A 14,379-nucleotide genomic window follows, 5' to 3' on the forward strand; every position below is an offset into this window, starting at 1 on the left:
ATAAAAATCTCTAAAAAGTTTCGTCTGATTTCGAGAACTTTTATTTCTGCACAAAAACAACACCATGGTAGTTCTGCTGAAACAATGTCACTCCAGATTAGTTTCATTCAAATCATGCAAATTAGAGTCCCAAACAAGAGCAAAAGTGTTTGGGAAGTAGATACGACGGAGACGTATCAACTCCCCAACGCTTAACTCATTTCTTATCCTCAAGCAATTCAGTTGACAAACTGAAAGTGATAAAGAAAAACTTTTACAAACTCTTTTGTTCTTGTATCCGTATATAAGCTTAAATAGCACCCAAGTTTTTAGCAAAGATTATGAACTAACCATGCAAATGATAACACTTAGAAGTAATATTCACTCATATCAATGGAATAATCAACTAGCAAGCAATAAAAACATATATCAAATGCCAACAATTTGTCAAAACAATCATGATATAATATTGTAACATGGTATCTTGCTAGCACTTTCTGAGACCGAAAAACATAAATGCGGAGCACTTCCAAAGTTCAAGCAGCGACTAAACATTGTAATTCAGGGTAGAAGAGATCCAGTCATGATGCACACAACATTAATTATACTCAATGCATAAGAATGACAATAGTGCTCTCAGGATTGGTGCTTTAATTCAGAAGGTGATGACTCAACAATAAAAGTAAATAGATAGGCCCTTCGTAGAGGGAAGCAGATATTTGCAGCGGCTCCAGAGCTCAAAGCTTAAATCAAAGGTAAATATAATTCTGAGAGGTACCTTCCCTATCAACGTCACGATCGAGGATTTTCAATATCTTCCATGCTAAACAGATTATCGGCGGTTCCCGAGTGGAAAGGTAAAGTTTACTCCCCCTCCATCATACAAACACAAGCCATGGCTAGCCGAATCCACGGGTGCCCTCCATACCAACAACTCCCCTGGGGAGTTTGTTTTCATTATATATTTTTTTCATTTTAATTATAGGATTAGGCATCCCAATTACCAGCCTCTCTCGTGTAGTGACGAATGAATAAACACCCATCGTGAGACTAACCCGCTTAGCATGGAAAATACTGACCGCCCCCTGTCGCTCCATGAGTGGTACGGGTACACAGAATAGATGCTTATTTGAATTATTAGAGGTGGCACATGCAAATTTATTTGGAACGACAGAGTAATACCGCATATAGATAGATATAGTGGACTCATATGGAACAACTTTGGTTTAAGGATTTGGATGCACAAAAAGTATTCCTGCTTAGTACAGGTGAATGTTAGCAAATAGATTGAGAAGCGACCAACTAGAGAGTGACAACGGTCATAATCATGTGTGCAAGTACAACCAACTAGAGAGTGACAACTACTTAAGTATGGCATGAGCAACTATAATCTCTAATTGTCATCACAAACATGTTTACCCAAAATATGCTGAATCATGGATACTGAGCTAAACTTATTTACAAAAACACAAACAAGTAGAGTTCATACCAGCTTTTATTCAAGTGAAAAGACAAGGTAATATGGGCTCTTTGTTAATAATAGTGCAAGTGTGCCGCGGACTAAGCTGGAATCTGCAAACATTTTATTCAAGTTAGAAGACAAGGTAATATGGGCTCTTTTTTAATTCAACAACAAAGCATATGAGAGCCAGTCGTCAATTTCATCGTGGTCTTCTCCCTACAATGACTCAACAAAAGAAGATAAATTCAGAGAAACACACTGAAATATTTTTGGAGTTTTTAGTTTTCCTGAAGAAAGCAAAATAACAAAGGAGAAAAAAATGAGATAAACTATTTACATGGGAAATCTCCCAAAAAGTAAAAGAAGAAATGAGAAATATTTTTGGGTTTTCTTCTAATACTAAGAACTAAATAAACAGGAAAAAAAACCGAAAAGAAGTGAATAATATTTTTGGATTTTCAAAAGTTTTCCAAGCACATAAGAAGAAAGCGGGAGATGAAAACTAGCATGAGTTATACAATGAAAGAGGATGAACACCGACAAGTGGCATGAATGTGTGAACATGAATGTAATGTCGGTGAAACATATGTACTCCCCCAAGATTAGGCTTTTGGCCTAGCTTCGTAATCACCATCCGTAGAATCCATCGGGCCCGGTAGGAAAGTGGCTGGGCTGCGGCACTCGAGCATCCCAAGGCTGGTCCTCATTCTCAGCTGCGGCCAACTTGTTCCGGAGCAGTAATATCTGGTGGCATGATGGTGTATCCGTTCCTCGCATAAGATTCAAACAAAGAAGGTGCAGGCAACGGAATACCATGAGTATCCTCACTAAGTACCAAGTTATAACGAATGTGGTGAGGAGGCTCCAAGTTATCAATAAAGTGGTGATCCATCATAGCCTGGTGATCTTAGTAAATCCTAGGCAGAAAATAATCATTGTGGTGTATATCAACATGGAAACGTTTCGCTAAGCGAGTAGCATAAATACCACCATGAATTTTACCCCTAGTCCTATTAGTGTGCAAGCGGCGTGCAATGATATCTAGAAGGTTGTAAGTGTTGTCACTCAAAAGCGCACAGCGTAAAAAGGCGAGGTCAGGGGCACTGAGCATACCACCTTCCTCCCTAGCAGACAAACATTTCCCTATGAATAAAGCAAAGTAATGTACTGCAGGAAAATGCAAACTAGTAGCTCAGTATTTCGACACCTGCCCCTCTCTTCTCCCACCATTAAAGTATAGAGGGAATCCTCAAACTCCTCCAGTTGAGGCTCCCTAAATTCCCCATCAGAGGGAAATAGACATATCTCACAAAATTCCACAAGTGGTATCTCATAGTGTTGAGCATACAAATCAAAGCGCACCTTGGGAACATTGAGCCTAGGCATGAAATAGAAATTTTGCACAAAGGAATTTGTAAGGAGGTGGTACTGGTCACACTCATCTACGAGGAAGTCAGTCAACCTGGCATTTTCAATGAATTGCACGAACTCTTGGTGAAACCTGGCTTCGTCCATGAAGCCATTGTGTGGCCATTCGCATGGCCAGACCTCGATCCGTCCTACGCGGAATGTTAAGGTCACGGTCCGGGGTATCCCCAATGACTCCCTTGGCACTCCTGCTCGAGGAACCTCTCCGAAAGAAGTTCATTCTCCTACGAACAAATTTCTAATTTTTGGACCACAGATTGATGTTAATAAAACTTCACAAGATTGATAGTGACTACTCATATGGATGTCTAGAGGCTATATCAAGCATTCAAACTACTTGGAATTCAAAGAATTGAACATGCAAGCTCATGTTCAGTAGCACCAAGAGCATTGAATTATGCAAAATATAATCTACTAAATCGAAAACTAATTGGAGCAATGGAGGAGTCACATACCTAGGAGCAATCCCCAAAACAGTTTCGGAAAGGAGCTCCGAACAAAGAGATCGAAAATCTCAGGTTTGGGAGCAACAACACGAAAGAGAAAGCAACCACGATTTTTTTCTGGAGGTAGGGACGAAGTTGTTGAATGGGTAAGTGAGTGGGGTCCTGTGGACCCCACAAGACATCTTGGCACGGCCAGGGCGTGGCCGCATCCCGTTGCCTTGTGAGCAACAGGGGCACCCCCTGGGATGTATTCAGTGCCACAAATTCTTAAATATTTCAGAAAAAATCATGTTAAAATTTTACGACATTCTGAGGACTTTCTTTTTGGGCCATTTTTTTATTGCACGGATAGTTTAGAAAACAGGATAATCATGGCATTTTATTTTATTAAACTACAAATAACAGAGAGCAAACTGTAGGTATAGTAGGTTGTGCTTACTAAATTCATCGACCACATACTCCTCAAAAAGAATCCATTAATAAGGTTGATCAAGTCTTATTAACAAACTTTTTCCGAGTGACATGAAATCGAAGAATCTTTATATAACATTAGGTTACCTCAACGGGGATATGAATTTCCTAAGAGTTTCATATTTCTTTTTGACGGAAGGAAGAGGGAATTCAAAACCTCCAATGGTGATTGTCGAAACTATTTCAATACAATTGATACCATTCACTTGAAGTTTTTTTTCCGAAAAATATACCGTATGCTCATTACCATTGACATGAAAAGTGACATTGCTTTTGTTGCACTCAATAACAGCCCCTGCAGTATTCTAAAAGGGTCTACCAAGGATAATCGACATGTTGTCGTCCTCGAGCGTATCAAGTATAACAAAGTTTGTTAAGATAGTAACATTTGCAGCTACAACAGGCACATCCTCACAAATACCGATAGGTATTGTAGTTGATTTATCAACCATTTGCAAAGATAAGTAGGTGTCAGTTTATTTAAATCAAGTCTTCTATATAAAGATAAAGGCATAACACTAACACCGGCTCCTAAATCACATAAAGCAGTTTTAACATAACTTCTTTTAATGGAGCATGGTATATTAGGTATTCGTGGATCTCCTAACTTCTTAGGTACTATAACTATGTTGTTCATGTGTTAGCAAAGTATAGTTTTTAGAATAAGATTTCATGTAATTGGGTTGATAAACCCTTGGAATTTTAGTTGAGCACAATGTGAACGATGTGATCGTGCTATGATTTAATAAGGCTAACCATGATGGTCTTCCCTAACAAGAGTATGTTCATATAGTGTTCAACAAACAAAAAATGAAAAAAATAACAAAATAGCAACAAAGTTCATTGTACACTTACTACGATGCCAAAGCATACAAGAGATCGAAAACACTCTTTTCTTTGCATTGAAATTAAAGGAGTGAAATTTCTCCTCATCACCGGTTCTAATCGCTAATGTTTTATCTAAGCTTTCACACCCGCTAGTCTAGGCAACTACACTCCTAAAAAATTCTTTGAAATTGGGCACTTATTCCCACCACGATAGGATGGATGATTGCATAACTGAAAATCAGTGAAGCATGGTCAATTGTTGCTTCAAGCGCAAGTCCATTTATCCAGATTTTCAAATTAATAGTTGTCCCTTTATAGAGGACTACTAAATCCAAATGCATGAAGGACTCCATGCCATACTAGTTTAGCTAGAGCACAACAAATAGCAAAGGGTCCATTGTTTCCTTCAAACCACAGAAGTTGCATCGGTCATTCCGACCAACCTCTTTTGATTAGATTTGTATGCTAATTTTAGCATGCATGAACGTTATAGTAATGTCACCTCATTTCCTTCATATTCTTCAGGTGTTTTTGAACTGTTAAAGACCCCAAAGATATGTCATGCGATTGGTGAACCAATGTCTTTGCCCTAAATGCTCTGGGACATAATTTGCGGTTGTTGAACCATATTGTACTGGACATACATCATAACCGGCTCACTCTGGAAAAATAGCCATCAAAGCAAAAACAAAATAGATCAATAAATAATAAAATAAGTAAAAATTGTTAAACAATATCATAATCCACTGCACTGCTAGACGCAGCATGTGTCATTGTTTGTGTTGAGTGTATTTTTTTCTCCGCTCCCTAGTATGTCTAGCACACAAAAACTACACTCGGTCCAAGATGATTTGGGCTCCAAGAAGATGTTGGAAATATGCCCTAGAGGCAATAATAAAATGGTTATTATTGTATTTCCTTGTTCATGATAATTGTCTATTGTTCATGCTATAATTGTATTAACTAAAAACCGTAATACATGTGTGAATACATAGACCACAACATGTCCCTAGTAAGCCTCTAGTTGACTAGCTCGTTGATCAATAGATGGTTATGGTTTCCTGACCATGGACATTGGATGTCATTGATAACGGGATCACATCATTAGGAGAATGATGTGATGGACAAGACCCAATCCTAAGCATAGCACAAGATCGTGTAGTTCGTTTGCTAAGAGCTTTTCTAATGTCAAGTATCGTTTCCTTAGACCATGAGATTGTGCAACTCCCGGATACCGTAGGAATGCTTTGGGTGTACCAAATGTCACAACGTAACTGGGTGGCTATAAAGGTGCACTACAGGTATCTCCGAAAGTGTCTGTTGGGTTGGCACGAATCGAGACTGGGATTTGTCACTCCGTATGACGGAGAGGTATCTCTGGGCCCACTCGGTAATGCATAATCATAATGAGCTCAATGTGACTAAGGAGTTAGTCACGGGATCATGCGTTATGGAACGAGTAAAGAGACTTGCCGGTAACGAGATTGAACAAGGTATAGGGATACCGACGATCGAATCTCGGGCAAGTAACATACCGATAGACAAAGGGAATTGTATACGGGATTGATTGAATCCCCGACATCGTGGTTCAACCGATGAGATCATCGTGGAACATGTTGGAGCCAACATGGGTATCCAGATCCCGCTGTTGGTTATTGGCCGGAGAACGTCTCGGTCATGTCTACATGGTTCCCGAACCTGTAGGGTCTACACACTTAAGGTTCGGTAACGCTAGGGTTGTTATGGGAAATAATATGTGGTTACCGAAGGTTGTTCGGAGTCCCGGATGAGATCCTGGACGTGACGAGGAACTCCGGAGTGGTCCGGAGGTGAAGATCAATATATTGGACGAAGGGTATTGGAGTCCAGAATTGTTCTGGGAGTACCGGGTGACGACCAGCGTGACCGAAAGGTGTTTCCGAGGCCCCGCAAGCGTTGGGGGGCCTTATGGGCCAAGGGGAGGGGGCACACCAGCCCACTAAGGGGTTGTGCGACCCTCCCAACCCCTCTCACGTAACGTGGAGAGGTGGGGGTGCCTCCCCTAGGGCAGCCACCCCACCCCTCCCCTAGGGCAGCCACCCCTCCCGGCCAGGGGTGGGGGCGCCCAAACCCATCTAAGGTTTCCCCTGTGGCCGCCGCCCCTCCCCTAGGGAACCCTAGGGCGCCTCCTCCACCCCCTTCCCCCTATATATAGTGAGGGAGAGAGAGGGCAGCCGCACCCCTTGCCTGGCGCAGCCCTCTCCTCCTCCAACTCCTCCTCCTCTGTAGTACTTAGCGAAGCTCTGCCGGAGAACCACGAGCTCCATCGCCACCACGCCGTCGTGCTGCTGGAGTTCTCCCTCAACTTCTCCTCTCCCCTTGCTGGATCAAGAAGGAGGAGACGTCCCTGGGCTGTACGTGTGTTGAACGCGGAGGCGCCGTCCGTTCGGCGCTAGATCGGATCTTCCGTGATTTGAATCGCCACGAGTACGACTCCATCAACCACGTACTTGTAACGCTTCCTCTTAGCGATTCAAGGGTATGAAGATGCACTCCCTCTCTCTCGTTGCTAGCATCCCCTAGATTGATCTTGGTGACACGTAGGAAAATTTTGAATTATTGCTACGTTCCCCAACAGTGGCATCATGAGCTAGGTCTATGGGTAGATTCTATGCACGATTAGAACACAAAGTAGTTGTGGGCGATGATTTGTTCAATTTGCTTACCGTTACTTGTCTAATCTTGATTCGGCGGCATTGTGGGATGAAGCGGCCTGGACCGACCTTACACGTACTCTTACGTGAGACAGGTTCCACCGACTGACATGCACTTGATGCATAAGGTGGCTAGCGGGTGTCTGTCTCTCCCACTTTAGTCGGATCGGATTCGATGAAGAGGGTCCTTATGAAGGGTAAATAGAAATTGGCATATCACCGTTGTGGCTTTTGCGTAGGTACGAAACGTTCTTGCTAGAAACCCATAGCAGCCACGTAAAACATGCAACAACAATTAGAGGACGTCTAACTTGTTTTTGCAGGGTATGCTATGTGATGTGATATGGCCAAAAGGATGTGATGAATTATATATATATGATGTATGAGACTGATCATGTTCTTGTAATAGGAATCACGACTTGCATGTCGATGAGTATGACAACCGGCAGGAGCCATAGGAGTTGTCTTAATTTATTGTATGACCTGCGTGTCAATGAAAAATGCCATGTAATTACTTTACTTTATTGCTAACCGTTAGCCATAGTAGTAGAAGTAATAGTTGGCGAGACAACTTCATGAAGACACGATGATGGAGATCATGATGATGGAGATCATGGTGTCATGCCGGTGACGAAGGTGATCATGCCGCGCCTCGAAGATGGAGATCAAAGGCGCAAGATGATATTGGCCATATCATGTCACTTTATGATTTGCATGTGATGTTTGTCATGTTTACATCTTATTTGCTTAGAACGATGGTAGCATAAATAAGATGATCCCTCACTAAAATTTCAAGAGATGTGTTCCCCCTAACTGTGCACCGTTGCGAAGGTTCGTTGTTTCGAAGCACCACGTGATGATCGGGTGTGATAGATTCTAACGTTCGCATACAACGAGTGTAAGCCAGATTTACACATGCGAAACACTTAGGTTGACTTGACGAGCCTAGCATGTACAGACATGGCCTCGGAACACAAGAGACCGAAAGGTCAAACATGAGTCGTATAGTAGATACGATCAACATGAAGATGTTCACCGATGATGACTAGTCCGTCTCACGTGATGATCGGACACGGCCTAGTTGACTCGGATCATGTATCACTTAGATGACTAGAGGGATGTCTATCTAAGTGGGAGTTCATTAAATAATCAGATGAACTTAATTATCATGAACATAGTCAAAAGGTCTTTGCAAATTATGTCGTAGCTTACGCTTTGGTTCTACTGTTTAAGATATGTTCCTAGAGAAAATTTAGTAGAAAGTTGATAGTAGAAATTATGCGGACTGGGTTCGTAAACTGAGGATTATCCTCATTGCTACGCAGAAGGCTTATGTCCTTAATGCACCGCTCGGTGTGCTGAACCTCGAGCGTCGTCTGTGGATGTTGCGAACATCTGACACACGTTTTGATGACTACGTGATAGTTCAGTGTGTAATGCTAACGGTTTAGAATTGAGGCGCCAAAGACGTTTTTTTTGAAACGTCGCAGAACATATGAGATGTTCCAAAGACTGAAATTGGGATTTCAGACTAGTGCCCATGTCAAGAGGTATGAGACCTCTGACAAGTTTCTTAAGCCTGCAAACTAAGGGAGAAAAGCTCAATCGTTGAGCATGTGCTCAGATTGTCTGAGTACTACAATCGCTTGAATCGAGTGGGAGTTAATCTTCCAGATGAGATAGTTCTCCATAGTCACTACCACCAAGCTATTAGAGCTTCGTGATGAACTATAACATATCAGGGATAGACATGATGATCCTTGAGCAACTCGCGATGTTTGACACCGCGAAAGTAGAAATCAAGTAGGAGCATCAATTGTTGATGGTTAGTAAAACTACTAGTTTCAAAAAGGGCAAGGGAAAGAAGGGATACTTCATGAAACGGCAAATCAGTTGCTGCTCTAGTGAAGAAACTCAAGGTTGAACCCAAACCCGAGACTAAGTGCTTCTGTAATGAGGGGAACGGTCACTGAAGCAGAACTACCCTAGATACTTGGTAGATGAGAAGGCAGGCAAGGTCGACAGAAGTATATTGGATATACATTATATTAATGTGTACTTTACTAGTACTCCTAGTAGCACCAGGGTATTAGATACCGGTTCGGTTGCTAAGTGTTGGTAACTCGAAATAAAAGGCTATGGAATAAATGGAGACTAGCTAAAGGTGAGATGACGATAAGTGTTGGAAGTGTTTCCAAAGTTGATGTGATCAAACATCGCACGCTCCCTCTACCATCGGGATTGGTGTTAAACCTAAATAATTGTTATTTGGTATTTGCGTTGAGCATAGACATGATTGGATTATGTTTATCGCATTACGGTTATTCATTTAAGGAGAATAATGGTTACTCTGTTTATTTGAATAATACCTTCAATGGTCTTACACCTAAAATGAATGGTTTAGTGAATCTCGATCGTAGTGATACACATGTTCATGCCAAAAGATATAAGATAGTAATGATAGTACCACATACTTGTGGCACTGCCATTTGAGTCATATTGGTATAAAACGCATGAAGAAGCTCCATGTTCATGGATCTTTGGACTCACTCATTTTTGAAAAGATTGAGACATGCGAACCATGTCTATTGGTAGATATGCATGAAGAAACTCCATACAGATGGATCGTTTCGACTCACTTGATTTTGAATCACTTGAGACATGCAAATCATACCACATGGGCAAGATGACTGAAAGGCCTCGTTTTCAGTAAGATGGAACAAGAAAGCAACTTGTTGGAAGTAATACATTTTGATGTGCGCAGTCCAATGAGTGCTGAGGCATGCAGTGGATATCGTTATGTTCTTACTTCACAGATGATTTGAGTAGATGGTGAGTATATTTACTTGATGAAACACAAGTCTGAATTATTGAAAGGTTCAAGTAATTTCAGAGTGAAGTTGAAGATCGTCGTGACAAGAGGATAAAATGTCTGTGATATGATCATAGAGATGAATATCTGAGTTACGAGTTTGGCACACAGTTAAGACATTGTGGAAATTGTTTCACAACTAATACCGCCTGGAACACCATAGTGTGATGGTGTGTCCGAACATCATAACTGCACCCTATTGGATATGGTGCATACCATGATGTCTCTTATCGAATTACCACTATCGTTTATGGGCTAGGGATTAGAGACAACCGCATTCACTTTAAATAGGGCACCACGCAATTCCGTTGAGACGACACCGTATGAACTATGGTTTAGAGAAACCTAAGCTGTCGTTTCTTAAAAGTTTGGGGCTGCGACGCTTATGTGAAAAAGTTTCAGGCTGATAAGCTCGAACCCAAAGCGGATAAATGCATTTTCATAGGACACTCAAAAACTGTTGGGTATACCTCCTATCTCAGATCCGGAAGCAAAAGGGATTGTTTCTAGAATCGGGTCCTTTCTCGAGGAAAAGTTTCTCTCAAAAGAATTGAGTGGGACGATGGTGGAGACTTGATGAGGTTATTGAACCGTCACTTCAACTAGTGTGTAGCAGGGCACAAGAAGTTGTTCCTGTGGCACCTACACCAATTGGAGTGGAAGCTTATGATAGTGATCATGAAACTTCGGATCAAGTCACTACCAAACCTCATAGGACGACAAGGATGCGTACTACTTCAGAGTGGTACGTAATCCTGTCTTGGAAGTCATGTTGCTAGACAACAATGAACCTACGAGCTATGGAGAAGTGATGGTGGGCCTGGATTCCGACGAATGGCTCGAGGCCATAAAATCCGAGAGAGGATCCATGTATAAAAGCAAAGTATAGACTTTGGAAGAACTACTTGATGGTCGTAAGGCTGTTGGGTGCAGATGGATTTTAAAAGGGAAGACGGACAATGATGGTAAGTATCACCATTAAGAAAGCTCGACTTGTCGTTAAGATGTTTTCCGACAAGTTCAAGGAGTTGACTATGATGAGACTTTCTCACTCATAGCGATGCTAAGAGTCTGTTGGAATTATATTAGCAGTTACTGCATTATTTATGTGTTCTTGCAGATAGGATGTCAAAACATTGTTTCCTCGACGATTTTCTTGAGGAAAGGTTGTATGTGATACAACCAGAAGGTTTTGTCAATCCTAAAAGATGCTAACAAGTATGCAAAGCTCCAGCAATCCTTCTAAGGACTGGAGTAAGCATCTCGGAGTTGGAATATACGCTTTGATGAGATGATCAAAGATTTTGGGTTTATACAAAGTTTATGAGAAACTTGTATTTCCAAAGAAGTGAGTGGGAGCACTATAGAATTTCTGATGAGTATATGTTGTTAACATATTGTTGATCAGAAATGATGTAGAATTTCTGGAAAGCATATAGGGTTATTTGAAAAGTATTTTTCAATGGAAAAACCTGGATTTAGCTACTTGAACATTGAGCATCAAGATCTATAAGGATAGATCAAAACCGCTTAATAGTACTTTCAAATGAACACATACCGTGACAAGATTCTGAAGGAGTTCAAAATAGATCGGCAAAGGAGTTCTTGGCTGTGTTATAAGGTGTGAGTATTGAGTAAGACTCAAGACCTGACCACGGCAGAAGAGAGAGAAAGGACGAAGGTCGTCCCCTATGCTTTAGACGTAGGCTCTACAGTATGCTATGATGTGTACCGCACCTGAAGTGTGCCTTGCCATGAGTCAGTCAGGGGGCACAAGAGTGATCCAGAAATGGATCACAGGACAGCGGTCAAATTTATCCTTAGTAACTAGTGGACTAAGGAATTTTCTCGATTATGGAGGTGGTAAAAGAGTTTGTCGTAAAGGGTTACGTCGATGCAAACTTTGACACTAATCTGGATGACTCTGAGTAGTAAACCGGATTCATATAGTAGAGCAGTTATTTGGAATAGCTTCAAATAGCGCATGGTAGCTGCATTTGCAAGATGACATAGAGATTTGTAAAGCACACACGGATCTGAAAGGTTCAGACCCGTTGACTAATAACCTCTCTCACAAGCGAGATATGAACAAACCCTATGGGTGTTGGATTCATTACAATCACATAGTGATGTGAACTAGATTATTGAGTAGTGCAAGTGGGAGACTGTTGGAAATATGCCCTAGAGGCAATAATAAAATGGTTATTATTGTATTTCCTTGTTCATGATAATTGTCTATTGTTCATGCTATAATTGTATTAACTAAAAACCGTAATACATGTGTGAATACATAGACCACAACATGTCCCTAGTAAGCATCTAGTTGACTAGCTCGTTGATCAATAGATGGTTATGGTTTCCTGACCATGGACATTGGATGTCATTGATAACGGGATCACATCATTAGGAGAATGATGTGATGGACAAGACCCAATCCTAAGCATAGCACAAGATCGTGTAGTTCGTTTGCTAAGAGCTTTTCTAATGTCAAGTATCGTTTCCTTAGACCATGAGATTGTGCAACTCCCGGATACCATAGGAATGCTTTGGGTGTACCAAACGTCACAACATAACTGGGTGGCTATAAAGGTGCACTACAGGTATCTCCGAAAGTGTCTGTTGGGTTGGCACGAAATCGAGACTGGGATTTGTCACTCCGTATGACGGAGAGGTATCTCTGGGCCCACTTGGTAATGCATCATCATAATGAGCTCAATGTGACTAAGGAGTTAGTCACGGGATCATGCGTTATGGAACGAGTAAAGAGACTTGCCGGTAATGAGATTGAACAAGGTATAGGGATACCGACGATCGAATCTCGGGCAAGTAACATACCGATAGACAAAGGGAATTGTATACGGGATTGGTTGAATCCCCGACATCGTGGTTCATCCGATGAGATCATCGTGGAACATGTGGGAGCCAACATGGGTATCCAGATCCCGTTGTTGGTTATTGGCCGGAGAATGTCTCGATCATGTCTACATGGTTCCCGAACCCGTAGGGTCTACACACTTAAGGTTCGGTGACGCTAGAGTTGTTATGGGAAATAGTATGTGGTTACCGAAGGTTGTTCAGAGTCCCGGATGAGATCCCGGACGTGATGAGGAACTCCGGAGTGGTCCGGAGGTGAAGATCGATATATTGGACGAAGGGTATTGGAGTCCGGAATTGTTCTGGGAGTACCAGGTGACGACCAGCGTGACCGAAAGGTGTTTTGGAGGCCCCGGCAAGCGTTGGGGGGCCTTATGGGCCAAGGGGAGGGGGCACAAACCCATCTAGGGTTTCCCCTATGGCCGCCCCCCTCCCCTAGGGAACCCTAGGGCGCCTCCTCCACACCCCTTCCCCCTATATATAGTGAGGGAGAGAGAGGGCAGCCGCACCCCTTGCCTGGCGCAGCCCTCTCCTCCTCCAACTCCTCCTCCTCCTGCGTAGTGCTTAGCGAAGCTCTGTCGGAGAACCACGAGCTCCATCGCCACCACGCCGTCGTGCTGCTGGAGTTCTCCCTCAACTTGTCCTCTCCCCTTGCTGGATCAAGGAGGAGGAGACGTCCCCGGGCTATACGTGTGTTGAACGCGGAGGCGCCGTCCGTTCGGCGCTAAATCGGATCTTCCACGATTTGAATCGCCGCGAGTACGACTCCATCAACCGCGTTCTTGTAACGCTTCCGCTTAGCGATCTTCAAGGGTATGAAGATGCACTCCCTCTCTCTCGTTGCTAGCATCTCCTAGATTGATCTTGGTGACACGTAGGAAAATTTTGAATTATTGCTACGTTCCCCAACAGAAGATTAGTCATCCTTATCTTGAAGGCACATATGCTCGGTCTTCTCAAGCAATGTACATTGGATAATTCCTCACACTAGTGATGCAATTGAGGCTTGCATTTTCCCTAGAGAAATAGAAGGCATGGCATAAGCACAAAACGAGGTATATCAACGCAGGATTGAAGAAGAACATAAGCCATTTTCGAAATGAACATGGTCTAGAGAATACTTTCATAAAATGCAACCAAACGTCTGTTAGCAATTTCCATTGTATGATTCCATTATGATAAACCGCACACACACACTTAACGGGAATGCATATCTATCTATATACAACATGGGGTCATGCATGTTTGTGGCGAAAAAGATCTGGTCGATGCCACTCATAGCGAATATAGTTTGGGAGGACCGTTGAGGCTGCAAGAGATGATCCG

This window comes from Aegilops tauschii, chromosome 6 (genome assembly GCF_002575655.3).
Source record: "Aegilops tauschii subsp. strangulata cultivar AL8/78 chromosome 6, Aet v6.0, whole genome shotgun sequence".
In the NCBI taxonomy this organism is placed as follows: Eukaryota; Viridiplantae; Streptophyta; class Magnoliopsida; order Poales; family Poaceae; genus Aegilops; species Aegilops tauschii.